This window comes from Pteropus medius, unplaced genomic scaffold, assembly GCF_902729225.1.
Source record: "Pteropus medius unplaced genomic scaffold, Ma_sr-lr_union100, whole genome shotgun sequence".
NCBI lineage: Eukaryota > Metazoa > Chordata > Mammalia > Chiroptera > Pteropodidae > Pteropus > Pteropus medius.
Genome location: NW_024349800.1, coordinates 62,295,168 through 62,307,547, shown reverse-complemented (window position 1 = coordinate 62,307,547; position 12,380 = coordinate 62,295,168). Strand labels below are relative to the sequence as shown.

At 35.5% G+C, this 12,380-nt stretch overlaps 1 protein-coding gene across 3 annotated transcripts in view; it reads right to left on the bottom strand.

Annotated features, from left to right (window-relative positions):
- SIK2 (salt inducible kinase 2) overlaps positions 1 to 12,380 on the bottom strand; it is a 104,442-nt gene that overhangs the window by 77,635 nt on the left and 14,427 nt on the right. The gene's annotated exons all lie outside the window — the stretch shown is intronic.

Here is a 12,380-nt window from a genome sequence, read left to right as displayed (position 1 = left end):
TTTTTTCTCGCCTTCTACAGAACTTTTCTTGAACTTTCTAATAGCACTACCACATATCATATAGCATAGTTGTATCTTTAATTCTCCTTTTAGGTAGTGCCCTCCCCCTCAAATACCTAGATAACAAACCCAATAATTATTTCTTGAACGACAAGCCAAATAAATGGCCCACAATAGAATAAAGAAACAAAGAGAAAATGTTACACTATTTAATGTTTACTTTACCAACAGTAAAGGTAGGTATTTATTTAAAAAACCCCTGATATTTAATAAAAAGCAAATCTATTTTAAAATGGTTGAATACAGGGTCGAAAGAGATTATTCTGCCTGTTTCAAGATGGCAGATTGAGAACTGGCTAGTTTTCTCCTACATCAAATCCTAGAAATGAAAGAAAATTAATTAATGGTTATGGGAGAACAAAAGAAATTGATGAGATAGAAACTAGGAATATTATGTGATCTATGTATAACAGGCTAAGTCAAACTAAAGAAAATCACAGGTTAAGATCAACACGGATCTTCAGAGGTAATAAAGATACAAAAAATAGCACCAAAATTATCAGGTGTTCCATGCTCAAAGATGGTATATAGGAACAGAAAAGGGCCAAGGGGCAACTAACAGCTTTATTATTTGGAATACCACATTGGGTGCAGCCAAGTCAAATCAGCCCATATTCATCCCCTGCACTACATACCTGGCATGTGACCCCAGGAGAGAGTAGTAAGTATAAGACCTTAGAGAGACAGGGCTGTGTCCTGGGTGGCTAGTGACACCTAGAAAGAAAGGGAGGTGTTCATTCCCAGTGGGTCAGCCACCAGGATATCTAGCACAGAAATATTTTCTACTCACTCCTTCACTCTCACTGAAAATCAAGTAAAAACTGCAATGGTGGGTCTTAGCCCTTTCCCAAGTAGGCTACATAAAGAGAGGCAGGAGAGACTCCAACAAGGAATTTCAATTATAAAGATGCACATACAATTAAAGAATGAGAAAACTCTTGAGAAATGTAAATATCATTTAAGACAGAAAACAAGCTCAACAAATGAAGAACATACCCAAAGAAAGAGTTAAAAAAATATAATCGCAATAGGATTTAAAAGTAAGTATGCTGACTTGCACTTCTAAGCATACGCAGTTTGTAGAACCAGATGTATCCTTCACTAAAAACAACTAGAAAACTGGACAAAATATATAAAACTTTGTTCAAACAGTGGACAATAGGCAACACAGAGGATAAACGGATTAGGAAAGGCCTCTGATCTCTTGGCTTTCTGTCTGGAGGCACACTCTGACTTCAAAGCAGGGACAGAGACCCCAAGCAGAGCATGGCTATCTTGCTGAGTAGAGGAGACAGAAATCAGAATCGAGAAGCCTGAGGTTTCTGGAAGATGTGGAGCAAAGTTCTGGAGTGGAGGGAGCTAAGCAGAACAAAGCTCACAAATTTGTATGGGAATGGCATGAAATCTTTGCTAAATATTAAGGCATTTGTGCACAGGATGAAATTCTATAAGGCTGGGCAAAAAATGACTAGGGTGCTATGAGATGAATGGTTCCCAGAGGTCACTCAGAGTTGAGAGTCATTCAAATTTCCACCAGCCAAAGTAGAGAGTTCTTACTGATCAGTCATGGCATTGAGTAGAGACCTTAGAAGGACCACATCCTAATAATGAGGCTAAATTATCTCTAGTGTAAAGGTTATATTATACTCTAACACCCACCCTAACAAAACTTGAAAAGATAAAACAGAACTATATGTAACTTAACTGCCTAAAAAAGTTCAATATTCTTTAAAGGAAGAGAACAAAATCCAGAGACGTGACAATATAAAGCTCACAATGTACAGCATGCAACTAAAAAAAAAAAGTTTTAGACATACTGAAAAGCAGGAAAATGTAACCTATAAGTAGGAGAAAGAAAATAGAAATAAACCCAGAAATGACAGAGATGATAGAATTATCAGATGACATTAAAAGAGTTATTATAACTACTTCAAGTATTTAAATGAAAACACAGTGATAAGAAATAAGGAAAATCTAGAGATTGATACACATACTTTTTATTTTCTCAGATAAGGTAATATATCTAAGAAAAAAAATAATAAGAAATGGGAATAAGAACTTAGAGAACTTGTAAACAAAAAAAATCTAACTATTGAAATACAAACCTCAAGTGACTTGAGAAATGTGAAGCTTCAGCAATGAAAAATGCCTTGAATCAATAAAATTAACCCAGTAGACTCCCACAAAGACTCAGGAATTGATGGCACAGGAAACTCTGAAAGTTGGTGTGAGTGAAGCTTAAACAAGGGTGATCAGGAAATGTTTCAAGAAGCAATTCAATCCCTAGGTCTCATCTCTCATTCTATGTAATTGGGTCAATGCCCTGAGTTAAACTACAGAAGAAATCTAGAGGCTTAGTCTCTTGAAGGATTGAAACAGAGGGTTTCTAGACTTAAGGATTAGACAACTAGGACGAGAATACCACACTGAAATAGGCCATTAAGCAGACACACGTACTGGATACTGACAGACCTTAGCTCTTCTTACCCACGGGGCCAAAAGTATGGCAACCAGGCCTTTACCTTTCAGATAGAAAATTGGAAGAAACTTCTCCTGGGACTCTATCAACTCAAGAATAAAGATATGATCATTGAGAATCTTAAATAAAAGAACACAGTCAGGTCACTCCTACAGCAGAACTCATGGTGGATAAATTCCATCTATTGGCTCTTAGTTTCTTACTCTTAACTAGGAACTGACAACCAAATATGTCCAGTAATCATCTAAAGAAACCTCCTAACAAAATACATAAACCAAACATACACACAAACAGAATAAATGCCAACTTGGAAGAAAAAAGAGATTATATAAAGAGAAAATATAACAAAATTATTAATGTAAAATCATCAAATAAGAGTTTTATTTTAAAAGGAACAAAATTAACTCATAGATACTAAATATATGATAGCAAAAGAAAAGTTGGAGAAAAACTTTATGAAGTTTCCCAGAAAGCAGAGCAAAAAGGCAAAAACATGGAAAAGAGAGAAAAAAAAGAAGAAATTAGAGTGCCAGGCCAAGATGGTCAACATCTGAATAACAGGCATTTGTGAAAGAGAAGATAGTGAAAATTAGGGCAGGGAACCATCAACTAAATAACTCCAAGCAATTTCCTAGAATAGAAGGATGTGAGTTTCCAGATTTAAAGGGGCCCACCAATAGCTAGGCACCATGAAACAAAACAGATCTATGCCAAGGCACATCACTGTGAAATTTCAGAACACTGGGGAAAAAGAGATCTTACAAGCTCACAGACAGAAAACAATAATTCATAGCAAAGGATCAAGAATTGGATCACTTTAAGCTTTTCAAAAGCAATCCTAGAAACGACAAGACAACGGAACAATGTCTTCATTATTATGAAGAGAAATTATTTCCAACTCAAAATTCTATTCCAAGACTATTAAGTATTATCGTAAACATGTAAGATCTCAAGCCATGTAAGGTTTCAAAAAAAAATGCACTCCTATAATTCTTTCTTCAGATTTCTGCTCAAATATGTATCAGCAAGGTTTTCCTTGACCACCTCTAATAATTTTCAACCCCATCCTGGCTTCCCTATCCTTTTTCTTTGAAACACTGGCATGATACATTTTCTTTAAATCCCTCTAACCTGAAACTCACTCTTACTAAAATATAAGTTCCAAGAGGGAAAGGATTTTATGTTCATTGTTGTGTTGTTCTGAGCACCTAGAACCATGTCTGATATACAACAGACTCTCAATAAATAATGTAATGCTTTGATAGAAATAAAAAAAATAATTTTATAAAAGTAGACAATGCAGCAATAGCACAGACTATTCACGCATGAAGATAAAATGCAAGCATTTTCAAAAATACAAGGTCTCACTGAGAGATCTCTTCTTGAAAGCAGAAAGAATATTCTCCAAAAGTAGAAGAAAAGATCAGTCCCTATGTGGACTATGGTTTTCCTACTTTATCCGAATTAGAAAGTCTATCTCTCTTACTACTTTAATTAGCAGATAAAATCTACCTCTGGTTCTCCCCTTTCACAAACAAAGAAGTAGTTTTCTCTGAATTAATTCAATCTTATTGAAATTCCTTAATAGTATGATTCACTTAATGGAAATTTATCCTGAAAGAAACAGAAAACACAGACTGCCAAAAGCCTCACATGAATAGAATTCGGCTGGGTATGGTTATGGTTAAGATCAGAATAGCTGATGCTTCTCTCTCTCCCATCACTGTAGCTTAGCTGCAGCTGCAGCTGCCAGACATGGGAGAAACTCACTGCTCACAGCACAGAATGTCAGCTTTGAACCATAACTAAAGGCAGGCTGCCAATAATCAGCAGGAGATAGCTGAAATTAAAATAGAAGTTAACAGAAAAACTGGACTGCTTTTCAAAACATGTCTATTCAATAAAGGCCTTGTTATGGTTATATTTCCAAATCTATAAAGCTTAAAAATAATTTATTTAATTGTCTTTGACAAATCTATTTCATTCATCAAATATTCAGAAACTAAACTTTGTTTCCTGAGATTTATAGACATCAACTTTTTAGGCCTAGAATTTTAACTGATCTCTTCTAGTGCAGTGGCCAAGTCACTCATTTCTTTTTTTTCTTTTAAATCCCAAGCACGAGTCATAATATCAAGCACAAAGTACTTAATAAACACATACAACTCCCTCATTTTTAGAAGACACTGAAGTTCAGAAATATGTGGCTTGCTCCTGATGTTTATATTATGAGTTAAATCTAGGACTAGCACACAGACTTTACTCCAGACTTTTAATGTCTGACCCAATTTAAACAAAGGTGAGGCGGGGAGAGCAACAACAAATTTTTGAATGATGAATCATGCTAGCTTTTTCATGCAGTTACTACTCTCCCTAAAAGTTAACCAGAAAGAGTTACAAATAATCCATTTAGATCTGATCTCTTCAAAAGTGACTGTTATAGGCATCTCATAAAATTCAAAAGGAATGATCCTAAACTTTATATCCAATGACAGTCTAATTTAAAGTGCATGAGTCCAACATTTGCATACCCCTTCTGCAGTATATACCAATTTGATATCTTTCTGCACTGACATCTACCATCCTCAGATGTGTGAAAGCAACATTCACCTATACACACACGCAGGAGATAATGTTCAGTTATTAAACTCGTACAACAGGTGATGAGGATGTGACTGGAAAGATAGATAGGGCCTGAATCATTTTATCAATTCTATACTAACATGATTTTAGACTGAAGGCAGTGGGGAACCACAGAAATATTTTAAGTAGAAAACTGACAAGGATCAGATCTGCATTTTAGAAAGATCATTTTGACAGCAATATGGAAGACAGATTAGAAAAGGAAAAATCTGGAGGAAAAGACACCTTAGACTGCTTGCTGAAGTAGTTCAAGCGAGAAATAATAAAGTTGCTAACTAAATGAATGATGGAGCAAATTGGAGGAGTACAGATTTAAGCAGAACTGCAGCTTGGGCCCTGGTTAATAATTTAAAAATCCAAAGAACTTAAGTCATACTAGTGTTATAAAGTGAGTAAAATCTTCCAAGTTTATTTAAACTCATAATAAAAAGCAAATGAACAACTTTTACCTTCATGCTGTTAAGAGAGTAACCAAAGGCCACAAAAATTGCCCCTTAGATTCTCTGAGTAACCTAGTGTCTAAAGGTATTTTAGCCAAAACAAAGCCCCTTTTTAATCACCACAGCCAGCATCCTAATATGTTACTATTGAAAGGGAAAGACAGGAAATGAATCAATAAACCTCAGGCACATGCTTGGCCTGGAAAGACACAGCATATCAAGAAGCAGAAATCTGAAAACAAAGGCCTTGGGTAATTTAATTACCAGGCCGGAATCTGCTGACTGCCGGTTTAATTGTTTGAATAGTGCCCAAATTGTCTGAAGAGGTGACCACCCTAAGATTTTTGCACCATTTATTGCATGTGACCATATGGACAAATATGAGAAATAGTTCTAAAGAATGTAGGAATCTTGAATAACTTTTGTTAATCATACCTATGATTCCAAAGGAAAAATTTAAAGAGTTAAAACTTTATATTTATAAATAACCCAACTCTTTTTAGCAAATTCATTTGCCATTACATACTCTATGCCACCAGATCAAGAAAATAATATCCTTCAGAGATCAGCACCAACTGCTATATAACAACTGGAAAACAAAAATTACTCAGATTAAATTTATATGCTCTTATTTACCATTATACTCTGAAAAGGTTATTTTAGGGAGGTGTGGAAGTTGGAAGAAAGAATGTAAATGTCAGGTGGTAACTACCATTAAGTACACAAAAACTTCTCAGTACACTAGGGGAAGCCAATTTTCTCCATTGATTAAGTTAGCATTTCCTCATTCATGTTTATCTCCGGAAGTGTAAACCAACAGAAAACTCCTTTCAAAAACTGAACAAAGAAGTGCCTCAGACTACTTAACCTGGCAGTGTTCTTTTGTTGGTGTCACTGAGTAAATAAAGTGTATAAGGCCAAAGTGGACTATTACATCATTCATTCAACAGGTGTTTATAAAATGCTGTGTATTGCACCCTAAGTCCTCAGTAGTTTATAATCTAGTACAGATAAAAAGATACACATGAAGACTTTAAATAATAACAAGGGGCAGTACATAAATAAATTATAAAATGAATTGTGCAGGAAAGAGAACTATAATGCTTCATAAGAGGAAACCAGTGTGGATAGAATTAATTGAGAAAAACTTTATTGAAGAGATGAAACTTCAGCTAGGCCTTTAAGGGAAGATTTGAGTAGACAGCAAAAGGCTTTCTAGGGCTTCAGATCGCCATGGACACAGATTTAGAATCAGAAATTTACATTTTCTATTTTGAAAACCAATATGGAGATCAGCCTAGTTTTGGGTTTTGTGGTCATTAGATTAAAACATTTCAGGGGTTTCCACGGTTAGTAGGTTTGGTAAGAAGTCCACTGGTCAGTTTCCAAACTACTGAAGACAAGGCTCAAGTGCTTTTTATGTCCATTAAGATGAGGAGGAAATATAGGACCAAAGTGGCACAAGGAGCTATATCAAGAATAGTTATATATCATAGTCAACAAAACTGTTACATGCTTTCCTTGTTTCTAGTTTTAATGATAATATTAAATTAATGATATCTATCGAGATTCAATTCAATTAACTGATATGTTTAAGGGGATGAAGGGAGGGCAGAGAATCATTCAGGCAGAAGAAACAGTAATGTGCAGTCACTGAGAAAGAAGAAACTTGTTAAATTCAAAGAACTTTAAAGAGGTATATAACCAGTAAGTATAGTGGAATTGTTAAAAGCTCAGGCTTTGAAGTCAGAATATGGCCTCAAGCCTTGGTTATGCCACTTACTGGTTTACCTGCTCTGTGACTTGGGCAAACTGTTTAACCACTCCGTTCCTCAGTTTCCTCTACTGTAAGTAGAGTCATAATAGCCCCTCTTATAAGGGGTTTGAGAGAAAAAAATGACAGGAATCAGAACAATGCCTAGTATATGGTAAGTGCTCAAGAAATGATCATCTTTACTGTTCTTAAGGCTGGGGTATGTAGAATGTAATAATCCTTCTTTGGAATTTTATTCCAAAAACCATGGAAACCCCTGAAATGCTTTAACAGTTTTAATTAGATTTTAGTTTTAAAAATATGACTGACTTAGTACCTCATATAAGAAACCCCAAACAAAAAATTTCATTACCAAAAAAAAGTTTTGCTTTCTTTGAGGAATAGGTACCTGTCTTTCTCTAAGATAAAATTCTGTAAATGACTATATATTCTTTTCACTGTGACAGCCAGAAAGCTTAGCGACAAATCGGAAGCTCTTAGGCCCTTACTACCCGCACATTTATGCTCCCTTCTCCCACCTCCCATGATTGTTTTCTATTCTAGATATTTTCTGATTCACTTCTTTATTCCTATTTATATTTTAGAATTATTATTTTTTGTACTATTCTCCTTTAAAGCTATTTCAACCATTTATGGAATACATGTCATCTAATTAACCAAACAAAAATAAAGAACATAAACACCACAGCCTTGTAATACAGGAATGACGCACTGTAGACACAGTCCCAGCATGCAACCAAAATCCCTCTTTTGGTGTAAACCTAATCAGAGGGAGCAAGAAAACCAGATGGCACAGGAAACCTCTCTCTATGCAAAGAAGCAGAAGCTGAGGAAAGTGCAAAGACCTAAGGCCCTTCCTGAACTAGCATGGCACAGTTAGGGCAGTCAGTGCCAAGAGCAGAAGAGAACTTGAAAGTGGCAAGCTGCTAGGAAGTTATGTACAGGTTCAAGGTTAGGTTTTTTTATATATGAATTTTTTCCTGAAAATACTTCATCTTCTTCATAATCTTCATCACTCTACTGTTCTATATTCTTAGCTCATGAGACCCCTTTGTTGTTTCACTTATCTCCCTCCTGAACTTGGATCTCACTGGCAGCCTCTCAACTCTGGCCTCTCTGGCCATAGCAACTCCTACATGCATTTGACCTTTTACTGTTCCAATCCCCAAGCCAGGTCATTCATATTGTCTACTTTTTCTCCTACCAAGTTGGAAAGCACTGCTGACTGTGAATCTACTATGAACCCCTCAGATTGCTAATTATCAATGCTTTTATTCATCCCTTGACAGTCATTATGAGTACCACCAGCTGCTCTAATCTGTCCCTACACTACAGTGTCTAATGTACTGCTCTTTCCTGGATGTTCCATCTGCTACATTACAGAATGAATTAAATCTATTCTATATTAACAAACTCATTTTCTTTCTATTTCACCCCGAAGCACCACTGTAGCCAAGTGCCACTTGGTTTTCAGGATACTGTATTGTCTTGGTATTCTTTGTTTCCTTTGCTGGTTCCTCCTCTTTCTCCAACTTTTAATGTTTGAGTGCCTCAGGGTTCAGACATTGGTATCTTCCTTAATCATATCCACTACTTAGGTCACTTCCACCTGTCCAGAAATCCTACTGTTTCTACTTTCAAAACATATCTTAAATCTGACCACTTAGTACTACATGCAGTGCTACTAACCTGGTCTGAGCCATCATCATCTCTCACTTGGACTACTGCAACAGCCAATCTCCTACCTAGTTTCCCGCACTACAATCTATTCTCAACATAGTGCCAGAGGGATGCTTTTAAAATGTTAAAGAAGATGCAATCACTTCTTCGCTCAAACCTCTCTAATGGTTCCCTAATTTTATTCAAGAGCCAAGTTCTTACAGTGGCCTACAAAGCCCCTAAATCTTCCCCACTGCTGCCTCTCATTTACCTTTCTGACCTCATCTCTTACTATTCTTCCTCTTTGCTCAGTCTTGCTCTTCCCTCCTGCTTCTCTCCAGCGATAGTGGCCTCTCTCCTATTCCTTGAACACGCCAAACACACTGCTGCCTCAGGACCTTTGCATTTACCCTCTCCCTAGATTACCCTCTTTCCCCCATATCTATATGACTGTGCATTCCAGTCTTTGCTCGAATGTCAGCGAGGCCTTCCCTGACCATGCTACTTTATTTTGCAATCAAATTCCCTACTACACATGCCCCCTTCTCTGCTTTATTTCCAAAGCACTTACTGCCATATAATATACCATATAATTTACTTGTTTTGTTTATTGTCTCCCACACTAGTGTATGTAAAGTTCATGAGAACAGATATTTTTGTTATTTTCTTTGTTGTGGTATTCTTACCACATAGAACAGTGTGTGTAACATAGCTGTTTTTCATTAAAGTTTTCTCGAAAGACTGACTGAATGTAATAAAAGAAAATGGAAAAGAACAAAAAGAAAGAAGGAAAGAAAGGAAGAAACTTGCTCAAAGCAATGCAACAATTAACATGGTATAGCCAGCAATATAATTCAGATCTGCTTGGCTTCAAGGCCCATACCATTCTATTTTAACATCAGTTAAGAAGTTTCTAGTTGAAAGAAATATCTTAAGAATTTAAATAAGCTCAACAAACAGTAGCATAAAAAAAGGAAAAGTAAGTAAAAGAGGCAAGCCAACTGTCTTTCCTGAAATACAATTAGAAAATAATTAAATTGGAACTATTTATTTAGAATTCAGCTATAGATAATACATTTTTCAAGACTACAGAAGTAGCTATAATTCCCTCTTTTTAAAACAACTAAAATTAAAGATAATTTTGAGAGGCTTAGAGACTTCTGCTTTCAACCAAGATGGAGTAACAGGAACTGAATTTACCCTTCTGCCTGAAACAACCCTCTCCTTCCAACAAACGAACAAAAAAACTGACATTGGTTTATAAGACACTGAACATCAGGCAAGGAATGAGGGATCCCTGAGAGACAGGAAATAAATGAGGTGAGATCAGTGAATGCCCTCAACTAATGCCTTGAGAGTGTGCAGGCCACAACACAGATGGGAAACCCAAGCAGAGCCCAACAAAGTCCTTGAGTTGAGGAGAAAGAACTGAGAGTAGAAAGAACAAGGAAAATAGAGGCCATAAAATGGAGTACCAGAGAAGAGAGAGCTACACACAGAGAAAATTCAAAATCTGCAGAAGGTCTCCCTTAATCATTCACGAGAGTACTGATCGCCACATGTGTGTGAGAAAACTACTCAAGGTCAAAGAAAGAACTGTCTGAGAGGATTAGAGAACAGTGCCTGGTACTGGGAATACTGCCTGTTTCTACTGGCCAGGTAAAACCAACCAACCAACCAACCTACTCACCTAGAATTTATGGGGTACTGAGTAGAGTACTCTGAAGTGGGAAATAATTAGACCTAGACTGAGCACTGCTCCAATCATAAAAGAAAAACCCAAATGGATCAAACTATTTCCAAGTAACAACATCCCAGAACAAAGTTCAAGATTAGTTATAGGAATATAAAAAGATGCACAACCAATAAGGTAAAATTGGCCATGTCTGGCATACAGTCAAAGACTATCAGGCATGTTAAAGAAGCAGAAAAGTAAGACTAAAATTGAGAAATATCAACCATTAAAAACTGATTCAGAACTGATACAGATGCCAGAATTAGAAGACATGGACACTAAAAGTTATTAAAACTGTATTCCATATGTTCAAAAAGACATGGAAGATGTTTTTAAAAAAGGCCCTAGTCAAGTTATAGAGTTGAAAACGACAATGTCCAGGATGAAAAAGAAACTGGATGAGATTAATGGCTGATTAGACATTACAGAAAAAAAGATTAGTGAACTTTAAGACACAGAAATAGCAACTATCCATAATGAAATACAGAGAGAAATAGGAATTTTTAAAATGGAAAAGTGCATCTGTGAGCTGTGGGACAATTTTAAACAGCTTAATATATGTATGAATTAGAGTCTCTAAAGAAGAGAGGAGGTGGGTCAGAAAAATTAGTTAAAAAAAATGGCTGAAAAATTTCTGAATTTGATGGAAACTGTACATTCACAAATCCAAGAAGCTCAATGAACACCAAACATGAGAATCATGAAAAAAAACCACACAAAGGCACATCATCATCAAATTGTTGAAAGCAGAGATAAAGAGAAAAATCTTAAAATTAGCCAGAGAAAAAAAGGCACATTACATACAGAGGAATAAAGAAAAATATGACAGATTTCTTGTCAGAAATAATGCAAATGAGAAGACAATAGAGTAACATCTTTAAAGTACTGAAGGAAAAAGAGTCAACCTACAATCATATACCCAGCACATATATCTTTCAAAAACAGAGAAAATAAAGATTTTAGACATACTAAAGTTGAAAGGTTTCATCATTAACAGACCTGCATTATGAGAAATGGTAAATAAAATCCTTCAGACAGAAAAAAAAATGACACCAGATGAAAATATGTTATCTACACAAAGGAAAGATGAAAACATGCAAATACATACAGAGATGTGGCAATGGTAACCCCACTGGTAAATATATAAAGTTTAAAAAAACACTGAAATCTCTTTAAAACATAATTGACTTCTTAGACAAAAATAATGATGCGGTATTTTGTGTTTTATAAAACAGATATTAAAAAAATGTATGACAAGAATATAAAGTTCAGAAAGGCAAAACAGAAGTATATTATTGTAAGATTCTTATACTATATGTGAATTGCTGAATATTACTTGAACGTAGATTATAAGTTAAAGACTTGTACATGCATGTTCATAGCAATTCATGTATAATAGCCAAAAACTGAAACATGAAGGGATAAGCCACTTGAAGTACAGTCATATAATAGGACCTATTTACAATAGAAAGAAATAAGTTGGCACATGTAAGAAAATGAATAAATCTTAAAATAATTATACAGAGAGAAATAAACCAGACAAAGAGTACACACTGTATGATTATATTTATATAAAACTCTAGTAGACAC